This window comes from Giraffa tippelskirchi, chromosome 1 (genome assembly GCF_054371585.1).
Source record: "Giraffa tippelskirchi isolate mGirTip1 chromosome 1, T2T-mGirTip1v1.2.pri, whole genome shotgun sequence".
NCBI classification, from domain to species: Eukaryota; Metazoa; Chordata; class Mammalia; order Artiodactyla; family Giraffidae; genus Giraffa; species Giraffa tippelskirchi.
This window is the reverse complement of record NC_137275.1, coordinates 55,112,314-55,134,565: the sequence shown is the minus strand read 5'-3', so window position 1 is coordinate 55,134,565 and position 22,252 is coordinate 55,112,314. Positions and strand designations below refer to the sequence as shown.

The 22,252-nt window shown below is 41.5% G+C and overlaps 1 protein-coding gene and 1 long non-coding RNA gene across 21 annotated transcripts in view; both read left to right on the top strand.

The window, feature by feature from the left end:
• TBC1D1 (TBC1 domain family member 1) overlaps nucleotides 1–22,252 on the top strand; it is a 226,326-nt gene that overhangs the window by 35,244 nt on the left and 168,830 nt on the right. The gene's annotated exons all lie outside the window — the stretch shown is intronic.
• On the top strand, nucleotides 5,031–10,975 carry LOC145546405 (uncharacterized). The gene is made up of 2 exons (XR_014082887.1): nucleotides 5,031–6,274; nucleotides 7,588–10,975. It is a non-coding gene; the product is annotated as an uncharacterized LOC145546405 (long non-coding RNA).

The following is a 22,252-nucleotide window of genomic DNA, read 5'->3' as shown; positions in this document are numbered from 1 at the left end:
CTCCTTCTTATTTCACTGCTCTCCAGAGCTGCTAAAGTCATATGTCACCTTGTCCAAATTAGAAAAAGGCAGGAGGTGGCTGTGCTCCACAATGTGGACAGAAAAACGGTACTGAGTGCACTTTCTACTTTCTTCCGGGCCAAGCATCCTTGTTCAGTGAACAACACACAAAACTCTGTGTAGTGGTCCTGGCTTTGCCCTTTTGAGTCTCATCCTTCTCCAGGGATGTGGAGGCTGTAGGTATTCTAGATCTAGGTGATGCAGCCCCCACTCTAGGTGAGCCCTAGGTATGTGGTCCTCAATTTGACATGTATTTATTGAGCTCTTACTATCCAAGCCTGGCCCCCATGGAAAGCTGCCTGCTTCTCACCTTCTCTTTGGCCACTGCCACCATCAACTATGTCTTTTAGAGACTAGAACTCTCGGAAGTCTCAGCTGAATTTATTGAAAGTTGTTTTGTCTACAGGTACTTGAAATATCACTGTGTAATTACTGAATTTGCAGCCATTCTAATGAACAGATTCCTCATGTAGTTGCAGACACATCAACTGGACCCTCCAAAACCACCTAAAACTTCCCTCATTTCTAATTTTATTTTTTTCATTTGAAGCTGAAGTCCACTCTCCTTCTGTTAAAACAAATTCTATTTCTTCTTTGGGTTTTGGTTCTTAGACTTGGTCTCAAGCCTTTCCTTCTCTTCAGCTACCCCTGAAGAGTCTCTTTCTTATAGCTATTGCTGTGTAACTGATATTTTCTTTGGTCTGGGGCACGCTGATCTATGGCTTCACCTATACTAAGCACTCACAATTTTTGCTTTACCACAGTGATGTTTCCATAAAAGCAAAACCAGCAGTTACATTGTTGGTGGATGAATTTTTCATGTTAGAAACAATTTTGTGCTGTTCAGTTCAGTTCAGTCGCTCAGTCGTGTCCGACTCTTTGCGACCCCATGAATTGCAGCACGCCAGGCCTCTCTGTCCATCACCAACTCCCAGTGTTTACCCAAACCCATGTCCATCGAGTCAGTGATGCCATCCAACCATCTCATCCTCTGTCGTTCCCCTTCTCCTCCTGCCCCCAATCCTACCCAGCATTAGGGTCTTTTCCAGTGAGTCAACTCTTCTCATGAGGTGGCCAAAGTATTGGAGTTTCAGCTTCAACATCAGTCCTTCCAATGAACACCCAGGATTGATCTCCTTTAGGATGGACTGATTGGATCTCCTTGCAGTCCAAGGGACTCTCAAGAGTCTTCTCCAACGCCACAGTTCAAAAGCATCAATTCTGCGGCGCTCAGCTTTCTTCACCGTCCAACTCTCACATCCATGATGTAGTTTGTGCTGTTACACAAATGCAATATAATTTTGTGGAAAAGTGGGATACAGCATCAGTTGAGCTTGTTGTTTAGTTACTAAGTCATGTCCAACTCTTTTGCAACCCCATGGACTGTAGCCCTCCAGGCTCCTCTGTGCATGGGATTCCCAGGCAAAGATACTGGAATGGGTTGCCATTTCCTTCTACAGGAGATCTTCCTGACCCAGGGATCGAACTCATGTCTCCTGCATTGCAGGTGGATTCTTTACTGCTGAGCCACCAAGGAAGTCCATGTCAACTGAAGTACTTACATAAACATACAAATCATTACGTTTTTATCTGGTAATTCACCTTCAAAAATATGGGTAAGATGGGAGTCCCCTCATGACCTAGTGGTTAGGATTCTGGGCTTTTACTGCCATGGCCCTGGTTCAATCCCTCATCAGGGAACTGAGATCCTGCAAGCCATGTGGTGCAGCAAATATACATATATATATATGAATTATTATTATGATTATTAAAATTATATATTAATATGTGATATATATTAATATATATATGGTTAGGATGAAATTCAGTTTAATATAACCCCCAAAATGGTAATGACTGCTATATATATGGCAAATGTGATAAAAAGCTGCTCTCTAGAGCTGAAAGATAGTGACAAACTGTGCTTCAGTTTCCTCATTTGTAAAATGGGAATAATAATAATAATACCACTATTCTGCATTGTTATAATGATAAAATGAGTTAATATATGTGAAGTGCTTAGCATAGGGTCTGACACATAGTAAGAGCTACTAGCATATGAACATTAACTATTACATGAAGGATACTGTATGATTATCTTTTGGAAGCCAGACAAAATTTAGGTAGACATTTTTATAATGTAGTATTAATTTTTTAATGCTTTGCCCAAGCAAATTGTGATAAAACCCAACAGTGACAAATACCAAATGTTTAAATGTTTTAAAACAGAGTGGTGTTCTGTTTTGCACACTTTTGATCATTGACTTACCCTAGGAGTTTTCCTTTTCAGATGGCATGTATTTGTCAGAATCAAAGTAAGCATAGTAAGTGCAGTGCCATGCTAAGTCACTTTAGTCATGTCTGACTCGGTGATCCCAAGGACTGTAGCCTGCCAGGCTCCTCTGTCCATGGGATTCTCGAGGCAAGAATACTGGTGCGGGTTGCCATGCCCTCCTCCAGGGGATCTTCCCAACTCAGGGATCGAACCCACATTTCCTTTGGTTCCCGCATTATAGGTGGGTTCTTTACCACTGAGCCACTGGGGAAGCCCTAATAAATAGTAGAACCCTAATATTTCTTCCCTTTACATCTGATTTTTTCAGTTTGTTTCTGCAACTCTTCCTCAATCCCTGTGGCAAGATTCTCTGCTCTGTTTTGCTTCTGGCACAGTTTGTTTGGACTCTGCTTGCTCTCTTCCTCACTGCATAAAGCAGCCAGCCCTTGCAGTGGGTAAACTTCAGAAAATTTAAATCTTGTTTTTGCAGCTTGTCTGTGCACAATAAACAGACGACCTGTGCCAGTTTTCTCCCAGGCTCTTTTTGGCACAGGATTGAAAACTGGCCGCTCTGGTCAGGAATGCTGCATGTTCCTCTGTGGGTGGCCGGAATCTGAGCTGAAATAGAAGAAACTCAATTTTCTGCTATTCCAGTCCCTTCTACTGAAGAAAAGAATATCATCATAACTTTGAGTTGATGATGGCCAGTTAGTTTCCTTTTTTACACTACAGTAGTTATTTTTAACAAGTAACTTTTTGAAATTGAAGGTCATGCAAACCCCAGGTAGGATTACCTGAAGTGCTGTGAGCTCTTTCTGAACAGTCTCTAGGCTTGGTTTGGGAACTGTGAGCAGGAAACAAAGAATTTATTTCTGGGGTGCTAGTCAAAATCCATCTATTGGTCCCTTAAATTTGTCATGATGAAACTATAAGATAGCTTAATATAAAATGTAAAACCATATCCAGTAGTTTGTATCTTTCTAATCTCTTTTTGATCATTTCATAAGTGACTAGTGGTATCTGTAGTTACGGGACACCAAAGAGACTTTTTTTTCTGTTTATCTAGTTAAGCATTTATCAGTTTATCAGCCAGTTCACCTCCTGGACCAGAAATGATCATGGGTGATTGATATGTACACATAAAATACAACAATATTCCAGGGATTAAACATTGGGTGACAGTGGTTTCCCTGGTGGTCCAGTGGTTGAGAGTCCACCTTGTAATTTGGGAGACACTGGTTTGACCCCTGGTCTGGGAGGATCCCACATGTCGTGGGGTGGCTGAGCCCGTGAGCCACAACTGCTGAGCCCATGCATTCTAGTGCCCGTGCTCCGCAACAAGAAAGACCACCGCAGTGAGAAGCCTTCACACGGCAACTGGAGAGTGGCTCCCGCTAACCACAACTAGAGAAAGCAGCAACAAAACACCCAACACAGCTAAAAGTAAATAAATATTCTTTAAAAAAAATTTGGGTATCAGAGGGAAGAACGCAATGGTAAGGGTATTGAGTCAGACGTGAAAGCTAAAATGCAGTATCATCTATTGATAGCATTACACCAGAGGTTTCAGAATTTAGTGTGCATTGCTCTCTTGGTGGGAGTATTTGTTTAAAATGCAGTTCCTTGGCCTCCCCAAAGGAATTCTGACACCCATGTTGCTAGCACGTGTCCCCCGGGGATCCTACTGCATGGTGTAGACATTCTCTAGGAGCACTGAACTATTTACTTACTTCCAATGGGTAAATTTGGCTCCTGACTTTCTGACAGTCAACAGGAAAAGGGAAGACTGTCTTTTCATAGTGTGCAGAAGATAGCATCATTGGCATAAGGTATAAATGAAGGCTTCACTAGGCTTAGATCAACTTTAATACCTGGGGAATTCCTTAGCGATCCAGTGGTTAGGACTCTGCTTTCACTGCTGTGGCCCCAGGGCTCAATCCCTGGATCCTGCAAATTGTGTTTCTGTGGCAAAAAAAAAACCTTTAGTGTCTGAGGAGGACCTGGACTCGCATAGGAATTCAGGAAGAAAATGTCTTCTCTAATCCTCCGTAATGTGAAATAAGTCAATGAGTCTATTGTATTCAATTAAGAGGTATTAACTGACTTTTTGGGAAAGTGTACCAAAGCGTCTTAGAGAGAAAGGAATAGAAGAGGGAAAAAAGCTGGATGGAGTGGTGCTGGGAAATAGTTTGATATTATCTGCAAAAAAGTGAATGCAGGGAATTCCCTGGCAGTCCAGTGGTTAGCAGTCCACATTTTGACTGCCAAGGGTGCAGCTTCAACCCCTGGTTGGGGAACTAAGATCTCATATGTTGCAGGGTGCGGCCAGAAAAATTAAGGAATATACATTTTTTAGACGTAATGCTATTGCACACTTAATAGACTATCAGTATATCATATACCTTTTCCCCCCATATACCATTATATGCACTGGGAAGTCGAAAAAATCTTGTGACCTGCCTTATTGTGATACTTGCTTTTTGTGGTGGTATCTAATTGAATCTGCCGTATCTCCAAAGTTTGCCTGTATAAGTGATGAAAAGATAAGAAATTAGGCATATTCACACAAAATAAAACTTCCTCCAACAAAGGGAGAGAAAATCATACTGACTTATACTCTGAGTACTCTTCCTTTCATATGGAGAAAGAATGCGTTTGGAGACTTTGTGATAGTGGTCTGTATAAGAATAATGATGGCCATTACCATTTCTTCCGTACCTACTTAAGGCCATTCTCCACCATAGGCAGGGTTCCTAGGTGACTCAGTGGTAAAGAATCCACCTGCAACACAGGAGACACAGGAGGCACAGGTTTGATTCCTGGGTCAGAAAAACCCCCTGGAGAAGGGATTGAGAACCCACTCCAATATCCTGGCCTGGAAAATTCCATGGACAGAGGCATCTGGTGAGCTACAGTCCATGAGGTTGCAAAGAGTCAGACACAACTGAGCGAGTGAGTATGTACACGACGCACCACCGTAGGTACGTAGGTATTTTGTTTTCAGTTGTCACACAGATTCCAGAGAATGAAGTCCTGTTGTCCCCAATACCCCCAGCCTTTCTCTTCTGCACTCATTATTTTCTATTCTAACTCATTCACACCCAATGTTTTTGAGACTTAGCCTTTAATGTAAAATACTGGTACTCTTTCCTGTGCCTTGAATCTAATTCACTTTGCCCTGATGATAGGAACCGACTATGATAGAGAAATCAATTTTGAAATAATAAATTAGATCTAAAAGTTCTGTATCTGTTTCTTTTTGTTTCTCCATCGATTTCAGTTGATAGGATTTTGACTGACAACTTTGGAATCATCTGAGAAAATCTTCAGCTCCTCTGTCATTGTTTTCTCCCCAGTGGCAGCTAAAGATTGCAACTGTGGGCTTTTGCCAGAATAAACAGTTGAATCTTCGGTGAGGTCTCTGGAACCTTACTCCCAGGCATTTCCAAAGGATGTGTCGAGACTGGACCTTAGTTTGCCCTTTACAGAAATAGCTTCTGTCGGGTCTGTATGACTGATTCCTCTCATGGTGCATTGTCTAGCCCACTAAACGTAGAGAGAATATGCAGTCTTTTCCATTTCTGAGCTTTTAACTGATGTAGGACACTAAGAATTACCAGTGATGTTTCATAATTGTACTGCTTTAGTGCATTCATTAAACTGGAGGTCATATGAAATCAACTTTTATTGTTCTCATTGATACTTGGGAAAAATAATTTTACAAGGCTTTTAGGATGGAAAAAAGGCACTAGCAAATCAAGTCTACTTTAAATATAAAGCTATTCTTTTAAAAGCGATTTGATTTGACATTTTAAGTCTTCTGAGCAGGAGTAACCCTGATAAGGCATCAAGTCAAACTCCTTCATTTTGCAGATAGGGAACTTTGTCATTTGATTTTGTTTTTAGAAACTTTTAATACTTTTTTTTTTTTGCCATGCAGTGTATGAGATCTTACTACCCTGATCAGGAATTGAACCCGTACCTCCTGCATTGGGAGCGCAGAGTCTTAACCACTGGACTGCCAGGGAAGTCTACAGAAAGGAAACTTTGACTCAGAGAAGCTATGTGCAGAGCCAGGACTGGAACGCAGGACTCCTGGCTTCCTGCTCTCACAAAGCAATTTCTAGATGACTTTAGTGTAAAATGTAATTTGAAAAGAGTTTATTTAATGAACTCAAAACTTAATAAATTTAAGAGTTTTAAAACTTCTATTGAAATATTGTATTGTACTAGGTGTGATACCAGGTGGTTAAAACACAATATATTACCTTCCATACTTTCTAACCTGAGCTTGGAAGATTTTTATACCTATAGATATATATACAGACATATATGTACTCATGAACACACATAAACATATATCCACATATAGTTATATATACACACACATCCTTACACATATTTATCTATACATTTATAATAAACATACACATATATGCCAGTAGACTCACATACGTATATATGTGTACCTATACATACACATTATACATATGTAGGCTTCCCTGCTGACTCAGTCTGTAAAGAATCAGTCTGCAATGCAGCAGACCTTGGTTCAGTCCCTAGATTGGGAAGATCCCCTGGAGAAGGAAATAGTAACCCACTTTGGTATTCTTGCCTGGGAAATCCTTTGGACAGAGGAGCCTGGTGGGCTACAGTCCATGAGGTTGCAAGAGTAGAGTGGGACACAACTTAGTGACTAAACCATCACCACCATTTATATGTATATATATATATATACACACACATGCCAGTATATACACACACACATAGATATATATCTCAACACACACACACATATAGCAGAAGACTAGAAAACAAGGACTCAGGAGTTAGGCAAACTTTCAACCCTACTGGTATTGGCTGTGTTTTCTCAGGCAAATATGTGAACTTTTAAAATCTGTTTTACCACTTGTAAAACAGAAGAACTAATACTATTCTTAGACTGACTGTGAGAAACAAAATAAATGGTATGTTAAATATTTAGCACATTGTCTGCCATCTAATAAGTTGTTATGCGGGATCTTTTCGATGCAGCGCACGGACGCTCAAGTTGTGACTTGCGGACTCAGTAGTTGTGGTGTGTGGGCTTAGTTACTTTGCAGTCCATGGGATCATAGTTCCCTGACCAAGGATCAAACCTGCATCCCCTGCTTTGCAAGATGGATTCTTTACCACTGGGCCTCTGTGCAATGCCAGTGTTCATGCTCAGTCATGTCCGACTCTTTGCGACCCTATGGACTATAGCCTGCCAGGCTCTTCTATCCATGGGATTTTCCAGGCAAGAATACTGGGGCCACCAGGGAAGTCTCCTGATAAACTTTCCATAAATGTTGATAGCTAATGTTGTGAACAAAATGTACAAAACGTTGAGCAATGGGTAAACTTAAGAAAAGGTAGATATGTTTCTCTATCTTGACCTCCATGCTGATCATAATTGTCCTGGCAGACTGGTTACCTCTGGTTTGAGGACTGGACCAAAACCACAGAAGTGGCATAGTCCCATTCATTTGGAAAAAAGGGCTTCTAAATAGATGGTGGCACTCTCAATCCTGATCTGTGGTAAAAGGAGCCTAGAAGGTGGGAGAGCAGGGTGGCCTGTGGAAGAGCCTGTCCCAGGTCAAAGAGAAGCAGAAGTCGCCCGTGTTGCATGTGTTCAGTGTAAATGAAGACACTTATACGTATCAGTCTGTGCTGGGTGGTGGAGTGGTGGGGGGGGGTGCGGTGTGAGTGAGAAGACAAGAAGAATCAGACTGATTGGAACCTGGAAAGGTCAACTGGCAGGACAGCTGTTGGTCTGGAGACACATCCAGGAATCAAGCCCAGAAGCTCAGGATGAGTCCGAAGAGGCATGGACACCACAGTGCAAGGTGTCCCTGGGCCTGTGGCAGGAGCAAATGTACATCAGGCTGCCCAGACGACCCCCAGGCCAAAGACCAAAAACAAGGTAAGCAGAGGTGAATGCAAGAGTTAATTTGCAGAGGTTGACATGAGTCAGAAGCTAGGGCAGGAGTGGGATTTCTCTGTAGGCTCCACTTTATCGGCTGATAGATGTTGCTTTTCTGCAGGTTTCTGCCATAGACCTGCTTCTCTTCCCACCTGTATCAGTCAGAGTAGGTTTGGTTTTGCTGCAGTAACAAACAAATCTCAGTGCCTTATAACAACACGTATTTATTTCTTGTTCTAGCTGTGTATTCATTATCAATTGCCTATCACTTGGTTACTCGAAATCTTTATTCTGAGATCCAGGCTGACCCTGCAGCCTCTCTCTGGAATGTTGCTGCTCATCGTAGCAGATAGAAAAGGAGAACCCTGTATGCATATGTGCTTAGTCGCTTCAGTCGTGTCTGACTCTATGTGACACTGTGGACTGCAGCCCGCAAGACTCCTCTGTCCATGGGATTTTCCAGGCAAGAATACTGGAGTGGGTTGCCATGCCATCCTCCAGGGGATGTTCCTGACTCAGGAATCAAACTCAGGTCTCCTGTGTCTCCTGCATTGGCAGGTGGGTTCTTTACCACTAGCGCCACCTGGGAAGCCCCATGGAGAATGCTGAACTGACCCTAAAGGTCAGCTTTCTGTACAGAAGGAGGTGATCCATGTCATTTCAACTTGCATATCATTGGTCAAAACAAGTCATGTGGCAACAGCAAGGTGGCAAAGTTGAATCTCCCCCAGAAAGGGGCAATGAATCTTTATAAGAATAACACAGCCCACCCCATGACTGTATCAACTGCAGGGGTGTCTCACTACTCCCAGACCTCAGTCATTGCCCATATGATCCTAGCTCCTGTCCTCTATCTCGTATCTCTGCACAGAAATCTAGGCCCACATCTGTAGCTGCCAATCAGGCAGTTCTCCTTGGTCACTTTAAACTGAACATGAACAAGCAAACTAAAGTCATTTCCTCTTCAGCATTTTGTTTGTTTTTGATTGAAGGCTTCCTATCCACCTGGCTACACAAATCAGACACCGGGGGGTCATCTGTTACTTCTCTCTCTCCTTATTCACCTCATATCCACCCATCACTCAGAAAGTCTTTTTGATTGTACCCAGTACATGTCCCTTGACTATTCCTGCTTCTTTTCATCTCTCCTCCCCCTACTAGTTCTTACATGCATGCTCAGTCACTCAGTCATGTCTGACTCTTTGAGACCCCATGGACTTTAGCCCACCAGGCTCCTCTGTCCATGGAATTTTCCAGGCAACGATACTGGAGTGGGTTGCCGTTTCCTTCTCCAGAGGATCTGCCCAACCCATGGACCAAACTGGCATCTCCTGCATCTTCTGCATTGGCAGGTGGATTCTTTACCACTGTGCCACCTGGAATATAGTTTTTCTATTCTGAACTCTTGGTGAGCTCTGAAATAATTCTGATGTCTCTGTATTTCTCCTCCCCAGTTCATTCCACCGGACACACGGTGATCTTTCTAATTTGCAGAACTAACAATACACCCTTCTGTTGCCACCTCTGCTTGAGCTCCTCAGCAGATGGCTTCTGATTGTTCTGGGAATAAAGCTATGGAGTGCCAATAAGGCTCTTTATCTGCCTCTCCAGCCTCACCTTAACCACTGTCCCTCCCTCACAACTGCCTGTATTTCTTGCCCCCACCATACTGAACTCCTTCCATTTCCTCTATGTGCTGTGCCCTCTCCTGCTTCTGGTATATTGCATGTCTTGTTCCTTCTTTTTAAAAATTATTTATTTATTTGGCCACATCAGGTCTTACTTGCATCATGTGGGATCTTTAGTTGCAGCATGTGGGATCTAGCTCCCTGACCCGGAGCTGGCCACTTGCCCCCTGCATTGGGAGGGTGGAGTCTTAGCCACTGGACCCCCAGGGAAGTCCCTGTTGTTCCTTCTGACTGTTCTGCTCTCTATCCTCTTCAGCTAGCTGACTTTAAGTCACCCCTCCTGTCTCAGCTTAAAACTCACTTCTGCCAGGAAACCTTCCCTGGCTCCCTCCTAAAGCCGGTAAGGCATTCCTGTTAATGTATTCTGGGGCAGCATGCTTTCTTTTCCCTGGCGCACATCACCCTTTATAGCTTCCTTAAATGTCTGTTGTCTGTCTTTGCTGCCTCACTGTAATATCTCTGAGGGCAGTGACTGCTTCAACATTGTGACTCAACTCCTAGCAGAGTGTCTCAAATAGTCTAGGTGCTGGGAGATGCTTATGAAATGACCATGAATGACTGTGCGTGGTGTCAAAACCATAGGTCTGGCCTGAACTCAAGAGCAAGGCCAGGAGGACGTGAAAACGTCCTTGCTTCTTAATGTCAAGGGAAACTGAGAAAAACCAGCTTGGCTTGGCTTGGCTTAGGGCTAGAGGGGTAGTATCAAATTAAAACAGGCTTCTAGAGAAAGGCAAAGGAAGGTCAGGACCAGGAAGAAATGAGATCCCCTGGGCTATAACCTCCTTGAGCAAATGGATTTTAATTTTGTTCACAGCAGAATCCCTGTGCCTAGAGCAGTATTGGGCACATATCAGGCAGTTAAATACTTTGTTGGGGAACTTTCCTGTTGATCTAATGGTTAGGGCTCCACACTTCCACTGCAGGGGGCACAGGTTTGATCCCTGGTCTGGCAACTAAGATCCAACAAGCTGTGTGGTGTAACCAAAAAAAAAAAAAGGAAAAATAAAATACTTTATTGGATGAATGAATGGACATATTCTGGGTCACAACTCTTGGCCCCAAAAATCAACCCTGGCTGACATAAGCAGAAAAAGAATTTATTGAAAGGATATAGGGTAGTTCTCAGAATCAACATAAAGACCAAGATAATCCAGCCTCACAAATGAGCAGCAACCAAGGGGAGCCAGGCAGGCGGAACCATGGCCGAGGTTGTAGCAGAGGAATACTTGCTAAGGACACCACTCTGACACCCCTGCTACCAGACGCCTGTGTCCTCCGCACTCCCACCGCTGGCTGTGAGCTGTGACCCCACTGGACTCCAGTGACACTGCCCTCCTTGTGAGTCTGATCTCACTGACCCTATGACCTGAATTTACCCCTTCGAGGTTCGAATCCCAGACAGGAATGAACACGTGGTTGTCTGGCAGAGCCAGCATTGATTGGCAGAAAGGGAGAGAGGGTGAATATTTGTCCCCCGTCAGCAGAGGGGGCCATGCTGCCACCTATTTGAGAATTTCTCCCTAAATAAGACAGTCATTTGATGCTGGGCAGCCTAAAAATGCTTTATGTCCATTATGGGAGGGCTGGGAAAAAAAAATCAGAACCAAGGAAAGTATTTTTTCATTTAAAACATTTAATTATAATAAATGCTAGTTATAAAATTTCAGTTAATTCAGATATGGGTAAAGTATAAAGTGTTAAGTCCCTCTACTTCCCAATCCCCATTCTACACCAAGATATAACCACACTTATCAGTTGGAAACAGGTTCTTCTTCAAGAGACTTCTTGGATCAGAACTGTTTCTTAAACTGTACAGGGTTGGACTTCATCGTTATTACTGGTTGTTTAGAATTTACATGTGAAGCTTATAGTCAGATATTTTTTACTTGGACTCTTAGGTGGGGTCACATGTGGCATTGCTGGGGGTTCATATTCCTGGAGAGGGGCTACCTGCCTAATGAAGGATAAGTCATTTGCCTTGCTTGTGCTTAGTTAGTTATTACTGGGAGTATTTCTTGCTTGGGAGGAATCAGGGATGTGATGGCGTGTGTCATTTTGGTGGGTAAGCAAAATTTGGGCTTTGTTGGAAAGAAGGTACTCCTGCTTTTGACCAAGTTTTGTTCCTCACCAGGGTTCTTGGCCTCCTTAATCAATAGAAATTGATCAGAGGCCAGACAAGAAATTCAGCCAAGGTTTATTGGGGCCCCAGCTTCAGGGGGTAAGGAGAAGAAACAATAGGTTCCCTTGCTTGTTTGCTTGCTGTGGGGAGCAAGCTGGTTCCTTATATGGGCAGAGGATAGGGTGTGTCCAGGGGTTGGGCTGGAGGGGTGCCTTAGGTATTTTGTCCACCTCTTTGGTGTTATGGGCAGGGGGCATGCACAGTACCCCCGTTTGCTCCAAGCTCTTCAGAAGTGGCTGTTGGGCTTTTTGGTCTCTTTGTATCTTTTGTCCAGAATTTGCCCTAACAGCCCATGACTGCAGTTATTTTTAGTTCCATACAGTTTCTTTGTATTTTGTTACTGGTGGGGAGATGTCAGGTGCAAGCACTGCAACATTGAAGCATAGGGTCCCAGGTCCCAGCCTGTCTCAATTTGAGGGCCAAAGGAACAACCTCCTGTTGAGGATGTCGCTTGTAGAGTGTTCTGTTCTTAAAAAAACAACAATTTTGATGGTTTTTAACTAAACTTATGGTAGTAATCATTTATCTATCTATCTATCTATAGGAAATCATTTGTATACCTTAAACAAACAATGTTATATGTCAGTTATATTCAATATATTGGAAAAAAGAAAATGCATAAAAAATTAAATTTTCTCTAAAAAAAACCCCAAACCCAAATTATCTGAAATAATATTTTGCTGTATTTAAAGAAGTAAAGTTCTAGAACCAACCTATTCTCAACTGACCTCTAGGGAAGTTATTCTGGGCATGTAGCTGTTAATTTTCCTTGTTGGGTTGGTGGTTGACTGGTCCATAGCTCCAGGAAGGGGTTGGGAGGGTAAAACTAAGACTTTTATATGTCAGAGTTACACACAAGTTACACACAAAGACAGAGAATCGGGGCTCAAATAAGTGATTTGAATTTTAACAAAGTAAGACTGGTTTTTAAACATCTTACTTGTTAAGAAATACATGAAAAAATATGTTAAAATTGTAAATGAAATAAAATACTTAAGTGCATCTTAATAAATATATCTCAGGTGGTTGCATGGCTGACCCAAACTGGTCATTGAGTTTGGTCCCAAAGTAAAGCCTTGGGCTGGTATTCAGTGCGGTCTCTGAAGAACCTAGGAGCAAAAGCCAGCACCCTGGTCCAGCCTGCTTTGCTCTGTATTGTCATAGGTTTTCTGCTACAAAAGATGTTACATATGTAATTTTTGAGCCCTGCCTTCTGCTTCTTCCTTACCAAGCAGGCCACAGCGTTTCTACACAAAAGGGAACAGATACCCAAAAGATTATAATGTGACATCCAGGATTCCCATACAAAGCCTTCATGTAAGTCTAAACTGAGTGCTATATTAGTACCTAAACTGGTAGCAGTTCTGTTTCACAGTTGTGAAATGGGATACATTTTAGGTCTTTTGGATAGAATCTAGTGAACAGATATGGGCTGAAATTTTAAAATGTGGATTCACTGAGACAATTTCATCTTGGAATTACAGCCAAAATAAAAGTCAGCTGTGATTCATTTGGAAAGGTGGACATTTTGAGTGTTGACAACAAAGACAGGCCTTCATTAAAAATATAATTTTCCAACGTGTTTACAGTGAAGCTGGAACAAATATGACAGAAAGCCATAATATTTTGTTTATGCCAAGAAACACTGGCTCTCTAAAAGAAGGTGCCAGTTAAAGTGGTAACGTAAAAATAGGTGAAAGAGATACACTTTAATATCTTATTTTGAATTTAACTGGCGCTTGCTTTGGTGTCTTGACTGTTATACAATCTGAATAGATTAGAAACGTTGGAAAAGCCCATATATGAATCTGTTAAAACAATCCCTTTGTTTTGTCTGAACAGGAAGGAAACAGGTCTGTCATTTCTCCAGGGAGAGGCTAGACCGTGACTAAGGCATTGAAGGGTCAAGGAATAGAATTAGAGGCATTGACCACAGAAAGAGGAAGTCAAGTTGTGGTGGCTGCAGTGGGAGCCTGGAGGGAGCAGCAGGGGACCAGTTGTGTCTGGAGAGGGTGTGTGGAGTGGAAGTTGTGGTGATGCCAAAGCTAAGTTGTCTTCTCAGCCCACGAACCACAAGCCAGGTGTGCTACTGGGTTTTTGCAAAATTTCAGTACAGTAATAGGAATCTACATGAAAACAAAAATACATGTCTCCACAAAGCCTTGTGTACCAATGGCCCTCACAGCTTTATATATGATAGCCAAAAATGGAAGACAGCCTAGAAACTGAAAACAACCCAGATGTCCATCAACAGGTGGCAAGTAAAATGCAACTCACAATAAAAAAGATGCACACAGCAGTGTGGAAAACCTCAAAATCATTTACTGAAAAAGACAGGCTCTCCTCTCACTGATAAAAAGAATATATGCTATAGCATTCCATTTATATAAAACCCCAAAAATGCAAACTAATCTTTAGTGAAGAAAACAAATCTGTGATTCTGTGGTTGCTTGGGGATAGGGCAGAAGGAGGAATGGGTTGCAAAGGGGCACAAGAATTTAAGGGGGTTATGGAAATATTTGGTAAATTGCATTGGTTTCACAGATACTTTCCTATGTCAAAACATATCGAATGATTTGGTCAGCAGTTGGGGAAGGGCCTCATGACCCTCAGCTAGAGAAGACAAGATAATGACACTTAGCAAGAGGGGAAAGTGGACCTTATGGTTATAAATTAACAGACTTCAAAAAGGGTATTTGAAAGGGATGTTCAAAATAAATATTTTAAAAAGCTCAGGGTATCTGCTCAGTAAAGCACTTAGAATCTGTAAAGTGATTATAGTATTTGTCCAAGAGCAGTAAGTACTGAAGATCTAGAAAGAGGTCACAGTCTTTGCCTGGACAAGCAAGGCAGTAAGTTATGAGTTTTAGCTTTCAGAATATTAGCATGAAGTTCAGATTCAAATGATAATGGATATGTACTTTACCATGCCACCCTGCTCTGCCAGGGTACAAATCTACACATTGTACCTAAGAGTCCTCAGACTATGAATAATCCTTTCATTGGATTATAACTGTTCACCATTAATGTAGTGGAATTTGAAGGAGGTGGAGGGTGGGAAAGATTTACCTGGAAAACAACAGTGAACTAGCAGTGTTGGCAAGGCTGAGACTGTCACAGAGTCTGTGATTACTTGTAGCCCGGTGGCGTCCAGCTCATACCAGGGGCCCTGAGATTATTTATCTATTCATACCAGTATCCTCACACCGTTCTTTGAGATTTTGGTTTCAGTCTTTGCTGTATCAGTTGTGGATGTCATAGGGTAGTTTTATTTATTTATTAATATTTATTTTTAAAATTTTATTTGGATGTTTCAGGTCTTAGTTGTGCCACACGGGATCTTTGATCTTCACTATGGTATGCAAGATCTTTAGTTGCTGCATTTGAGCTGTTAGTTATGGCATGTGGGATCTAGTACCCTGACCAGGGATCAAACCCAGACCCCCTGCATTAGGAGTGCAGAGTCTTAACCACTGAACCACCAGGAAAGTCCCCATAAAGTAGTTTTGGATTTTCACTTTTACAGTGTGTGACTTTAAGTTCTGCTGATTTGGTGGGGGGAGGGGGGTATTGACGGGCAAGGGAAAGGTGATATTCTTGTGCAGAGTCATTGGTAGAATTTGAATAAAAACCTCCATCTCTGGAGTCCTGCTTTTTCAGTTATCCCTTATGTCCTTGTTTGCACAGATTTTGTGATGGTGTTGGGTTGATTGGGGCAGCAGATAAATTATGCTCATTTACAGTGGAAATCAAAGCATATCAGCCATCTGATTGATGGGGTGCAGCCATCATGTGCTGATTGATGTGCAGTCTGTGACAGCTGCGGGTACTCATCTCCTTCAGCCTCCTCCCATCCCGACAGTTGACATAGCTTGCATTCTAATCAAGTCATTGGAGGCCTCTTCTGGCAAGTATGGGCTGAAAGGTATGAATGCTAAATTTCAGAGTAATATTTTTAAAAAATACATGGAAATACAGTGTGCTATGAAAAGCATATTGATAATTAATGAAATAAAATCAGGTAGGAATTTCTTGGAGAGATAAGAGAGAGATGGTGTTTATAATCTGAGAGTGAACATGAAAAATTCTTATGAGCTCAGTTTCAAGCTGATGCATATTAATATCAGATGATAAAAAATTTGTCGAAGTGCCAAGTGCAATTAAGCATTAATCAAGGAGAGACACATGCATGTCATTACTGGCAATAGAGCACTGTTTATGTGGTTTTTAATTTCCATGCTACTGAAATGTAACACAACCATAATGTAGTATATAAAATGTACTAGGGGATTCAACAATTTTGCAATTAAATTTCAAGTCTTTCAAAATCATCTTGTCTATTAAACAAGTTGCTGTAATTGTTTAATAATGACTTGAATAAAAGACCCTAGAAAAACATATATGGGAGTTAGTGCAAATAAAATTAATGAGTGAAAAAAGTGACCCAGGCTGATGTGTGGAATAGTGCTAAAATATACAGAAGCTCCTTCAAGTAAAGGATGAGCATAAGGCAGGCCCAGGAAGCTTTTCATATATGTTGAGAAGTTTGGATAATTAGTGTTGTTAGCTTGGTATGTGGGGAGGGACAGTAGGCAGTAAGGATGAGTTCAGCTAAAAGTAATTTAGCTGAAATTTAGCATTCATACCTTTCAACCCATACTTGCCAGCTAAAAGTAATGGAATGTCCAGTTTGTAGTGGTTTACATCCTCATTTCTCATTGCTGGTCCTTGGACAGCAGCATCACTTGGGAGTCTGTTACTAATGTAGAGTCTCAGGCCCCACCTCAAATCTACTGAATCAAAATTTTCATTTTAATGAGATTTCCAAGTGATTCATAGGCATATTAAAGTCCAATTTAGAAAATAAAGATATTTTGATATATCCTTTACTAAGAATTTGGAGGTAAGCAGTTTCCGAGTGGTTGGATCTACCACTCTGGATCATCAATAACACAGGCTTTTATCTCAGGATTTGGAGGTAAGCAATTCCAGAGTCGCTGGATCTGTATCATCAATAACATAAGCTTTCATCTCATTACATTCTGCCAGACTTAGCACGTCGATTCTTTTAGCCTTCTTCTCTGTGACCTCATGGTTCCAAGATGGCTACTGTAGCTCTTTGCACAAGTAAATTCCAAACAGGAAGGATGGGACATATTTGTAGTATCTCATTGGCCAGAACTGGGTTACATGTTGACTTGTAGACTAATCATTTGGGAAGAGGAATGGCATAAACATGACTAATGTATACCTTTCGTTCATTTAGTTAAAAAAAAAAAGTGGATTGCCTGCTATGTGACAACCCATAGCATATCCCTTGGGGCTAAAGGCTGAGATCAAGAGTCTCTGTTCATTAATTGCACAAAATTAGGGTTCTGCTAGTAGAGAGGAGTGTCTACTGCTGGTAGGATAGGCCAGATTTGGAAGAGTGTTGGAAGCCATGCCAAGACTGGACTCGATCCAGTGGTCATTGGAGAATCAAAGGAGGGTCGATGTTTTGAGAAGCAAATCTAGTCTGTGGTGCATGTACTGAGACCAGTAAGGAGATTTATGCAGTTGTTCAAGTGAGAGATAATGGCAGCTGACCTAGGACAACAACAAGCAGAATGGAAACAAGGGATCCATTTGGAAGGCCACTCCAAGACAGAAGCTATTACTTAGTGATGCTGTATGTGGGTGGTAAAAAAGGGAAGGGCTCAGAGGTGAGTCACTGAGACTTTGACGGGATAACTAAACTGTCTAAAGTGAGTTGCCATTATAAAAAATTATGTATTACATACATGTGGTCACAAGTTACAAAGCTCTGTAACTTAGATTTTCCACTTTACGTATCGCAAACTGATTTTTGTGTTAGTACATATAGAACTCACTCATCCCTCTTTAACTATTTTTGTATTTATTTGAAAAATACTGTAAAGCCCAAGAAAGTTAAGAATCATTTGTAACCTGATAAATTTGAGAAATTATAAAAGGTAAAAAAGAAATTGCCCTCTCTCCATCTTGCTGCTGGAACATGTGCACCCTACCCCCAATTTTTTCTTAAGGTAATTCAGGAGAATACCCAGAGGTTCCAATGCACATACACACTTCTCTCCTTTCTCTCTCTCAGAATCATAAATTCGTACTAGTCTGCAGCATGTAATTTCCACCGTCACTCTTTTCCACAAAAATCCTTGCCCTTTATTTGTTGTGTGTAGCCAGAATTCCAAGAATCTCCAGCGTTAACACAGGAGGACTCTGCCTCAAAGTTTATACCTTCTCTTTTTCTATTCATGTGTGTAGATCAAAATCTATAGCATGTGCTTCTAGTGAGCTTTTCATCTACTGTGCATTTATTGTTTTGTTCATTGTCTCTTCCTTCACTAGGATGTAAGTTTTGTGAGGGCAGGGATTTTTTTGTTTCATTAATAGATATATCCTCACAGCCTACACAGCATCTGGCCCAAATAGGTGCTCAATAAATATTTGTAAATGAATGTGTTTCCAGCAGATTATTCTCACTGTGCTTTAACACATTTGAAATCTTCAAGTGTTTTTTTTTTTTTCCCTATACCTCCCTTCTGTGCCTTTTCCCCTTGGCTTCATATGGTGTTCTCAAGGGGGTCAACTAATTTTAACATTTATTTAATAATAATTAATATTAATCTAGAGAAAGGGGAAGTACAGTCATGAAATCCCCCCAGAGAGGTCACTCGATGCCTGCCACAGTCAAGCCAAAGTGATTATTGTCACCTGGTCCTTGGTGTTAATGGCATCACTGCCTCTCTCCCTTATATTCAGGCCCAAGCTGACCAAATGGATGTTTAGACTCCCTTTGGAGGTTAGGAGAACTCAAGCAGCTGTTGCCTTTGTGTAATCCCCATGGCCACAGCCCCATCATACAACAGGCACATCCTTTCCTCTCCAAAGGAGAGGAAGAGGCAAATACATATGATCCATGACATTGTGTGACACTAAAACCCTCACAACCATTAAAGTAATAAATTATATCACCATTTTAGAAAGGAGGAAATTTATCTCACCACAAGAAAGTAGTAATAAAAGGAGAGAGTAGAGATTGCAAAAGAGCTTTTCTGACTCCAAACCCCATTGTGTTTTTACCCTACACCAGTTTTTCATAAAAGTTCTGAACAGATTGTTCGATGTTTTTCTTCATCATTACTTTGAAAAGGTTGATTCTGACATTTGATTTACATTTCCTGACAAGCCATGTATCATTTTCCTCCTCTCCTCCCTCCTCTTATCCTTCGTTTTTCATTCTTTGCATTTATAATGGAACAGATGATAGCTTTTCATGATGTGCTGGTGATGGTATATTTTATGGAAAATGCCAGACAAATAAAATTATAAGTAGTCACTAGTGGAAACCTACTCTGGAAAATATGATTTCAGCCATAGTTCCGTGTTTTTTAAAAAGTTATTTTTGCTGATCTCTACTAAGAGTCCCAGAAACAGATGGCCATGTTTGCTGGATTTGCTGCTAGCTTCTATGTCTCCTTTTCTCCTATACATTTATGGTGACCAAGTTTACTTTTAAAAACATGCTGAGAAGAATGACTTTTTTTTTTTTTCAGATTGAAGCTGTCTAGGAAAGAATCATGCTTAAGAAAGGGTCTATAAAATCAAAGAGGCAGATTTATCTTCTAGAAAACCCATTCTCTGATCAGGCCATTTCATCTCTGAAGCCTCCTGGCCTGTCCACCTCCCGTTCCCCAGCCAATAAATGCCAAACTCCTTAGTTTGGCAGTCAAAGGCCTTGCCCATCTGGTCTTAGATGATTTTTTGGACTTTGCTCTCTAATGCCAAGGTTTTGTGTTCTATTGTCCAACAAAATAGGACTGTTTATTTTTCTGTAATAGCCCAGCTTTCCTCTTTTTGCTCACCTTTGTTTGTTTTACCTGAAGAGATTTTTTTTTTTCCTTTGCTTAAGAAAAGTATTCCTTCCATCTTTCCTAGCTCAAATACTGCCTCCTCCAGAGAGCTTTCCTGGATTATATTTGCTTTCACACCTCTAGATGCCACCAGTCTGTCCCTTCTTTAGGACGTGTATGGTAAAAAAAATCCACCTGCCAGTGAAGGAGGCATGGATTTTATCCCTGGATCTGGAAGATCCCCTGGAGAAGGAAATGGCAACCCACACTAGTATTTTTGCCTGGGAAATCCCATGGACAGAGGAGCCTAGCGGGCTATGGTTCATGGGGTCAAAAAACAATCAGACACAGCTTAGTGATTAAACAACAACAACAACAACAACAAATTTTTACTTTATTTTTGCCCAAGTTTAGAGAACCATTTTAAGGCTATTTATTTTTTTAAAAACTGAATATGTAAGGACTTCCCTGGTGGTCCAGTGGTCAAGACTCTACTCCTAATGTACGAGGCCTGGGTTCAATCCCGTGAGGGAATGAGATCCTGCATGCCCAACTAAGCACTTGTGTGACAACTAAACATCCCACATACCACAACTGAGACCCAGCACAGCCAAAAAGAAAAAAGAATGGGTAGCTATATTAGCTGTTTGGTCATAAACCCTATTTGCATGAAGCTGTATTTAGACATAAGAAGAAATTTACATAAAATATCTTAGAAGCAAATCTTGTAAAAATAAAAAGGAGCTGATACTCACGATAAATCATAAAAAAAAAAAAAAGAATGTCAAAATATTTTGAATGAAAGCAATTAGCAAAATTTCTATTAATGGTACAGTGGTGCAAGGTGGCAGATGGGCGGCCTGTAGACTTTTTAAATTTGTCAACCATAGTGTTTGAAGCAAAGCAGTTCCATTTGAATGCCTTCAGGTTGGCATGTACACTCTGTTCGCTAGCCTCCCCGCTCCCTGTTGCCTTCCACCTGGCGTTTCACATTTACACACTCACTGCCTGACCTCTAATGGTACTTGAGTTCACATGCTCCATGTTGCTGTTGAATCAGTCACTCAATACACCAGGTCCAGATCATGACTCTGTCACTTCCTAGCTAGTTGTCTTGGCTTAGAAGTAAGAGTTCTATTAATATCTTTCAATGCTTTTTGCATTTGAAATGGGCCTTATGCAAAGAAACAGGTATATATTTGACTACAGACTCAAATACAGACACACATGTGGTGATGGGTCAAAGATTCCTGGAATGCACTGGAGAACGAGCATGTTTATCATTGAACTGAAAGAACTCCCACCAAAGCTGCCTTCAACTTATCTCTAAGCCTTAGAAACAGAAGTGACCCTTTGTTGCTGTGAATCAAGAGGCTGAACTGGGTTGGAGGAGAGTTGGCAAATGGGTCCGGTCATCACCACACCCCTGTATCCTGTGCCCAGACTTCATCACCTACAATGTCACCACTGAGCCCAGACAAGGCTCTGTGACTCTAACACTAAGTGTTAGGTTTCTGCTCCCAATAATCAGAGTTGGCACAAGAGGGAAGTCAGAGTGAAAATATTTGGTACTTTGCAGTTAGAAGAACATTGGGGTGCTGCTTTAGCCAAAAATGGAAGACTTGGATTTAGTCAGGTTAGTAAGAAGTGAAACCGTGTATGCAAAAGTTCATTATAAATTAGGAAATGCTATAAATGCTGCTGTGCCCTGTTGTCCTGGACTTTACCTAAGTGTTTTTGATCACTTCGAATGCCTACAGGATGGGTGTTACCTCCATTTTATGATTGGGAAATAGGGCTTGGATGTTAAATAAACTTGCCCGAGTCCCTAGGCTCACAGTAAGCTGTGCTGAGACCTCTCGCAGCTTTGTCTGACCTGGGCCTGCCCACTTTTCATGTGGTCCTGCAGTACCCAGGTCATGCCCCAGCCACATGAGTTAGTTATTACCACAACAATTTCTGCTTTAATGAACATTCTACATAAACATAAAGTGGGTCATGTTCCTTCTTATTCTTCCGGAGCTGTTTCCAGATTCTACCCTGTTTCCAGACCCAGGCTCCTACTTTGGATGATGTATGAACAAGGTCTGCTCCTGCAGAGAAATCAGGAGACAGGCAACAGCAAAGGACAAAGGTGAAAAGGCCAGGGTCAGGTCAAGAGCTTCCCACATCAGCTCTTTCCAACCTTGCAAGAATCAGATAGAAGCCTTAAGGAGGTCCTAGAAACCAAAGGTG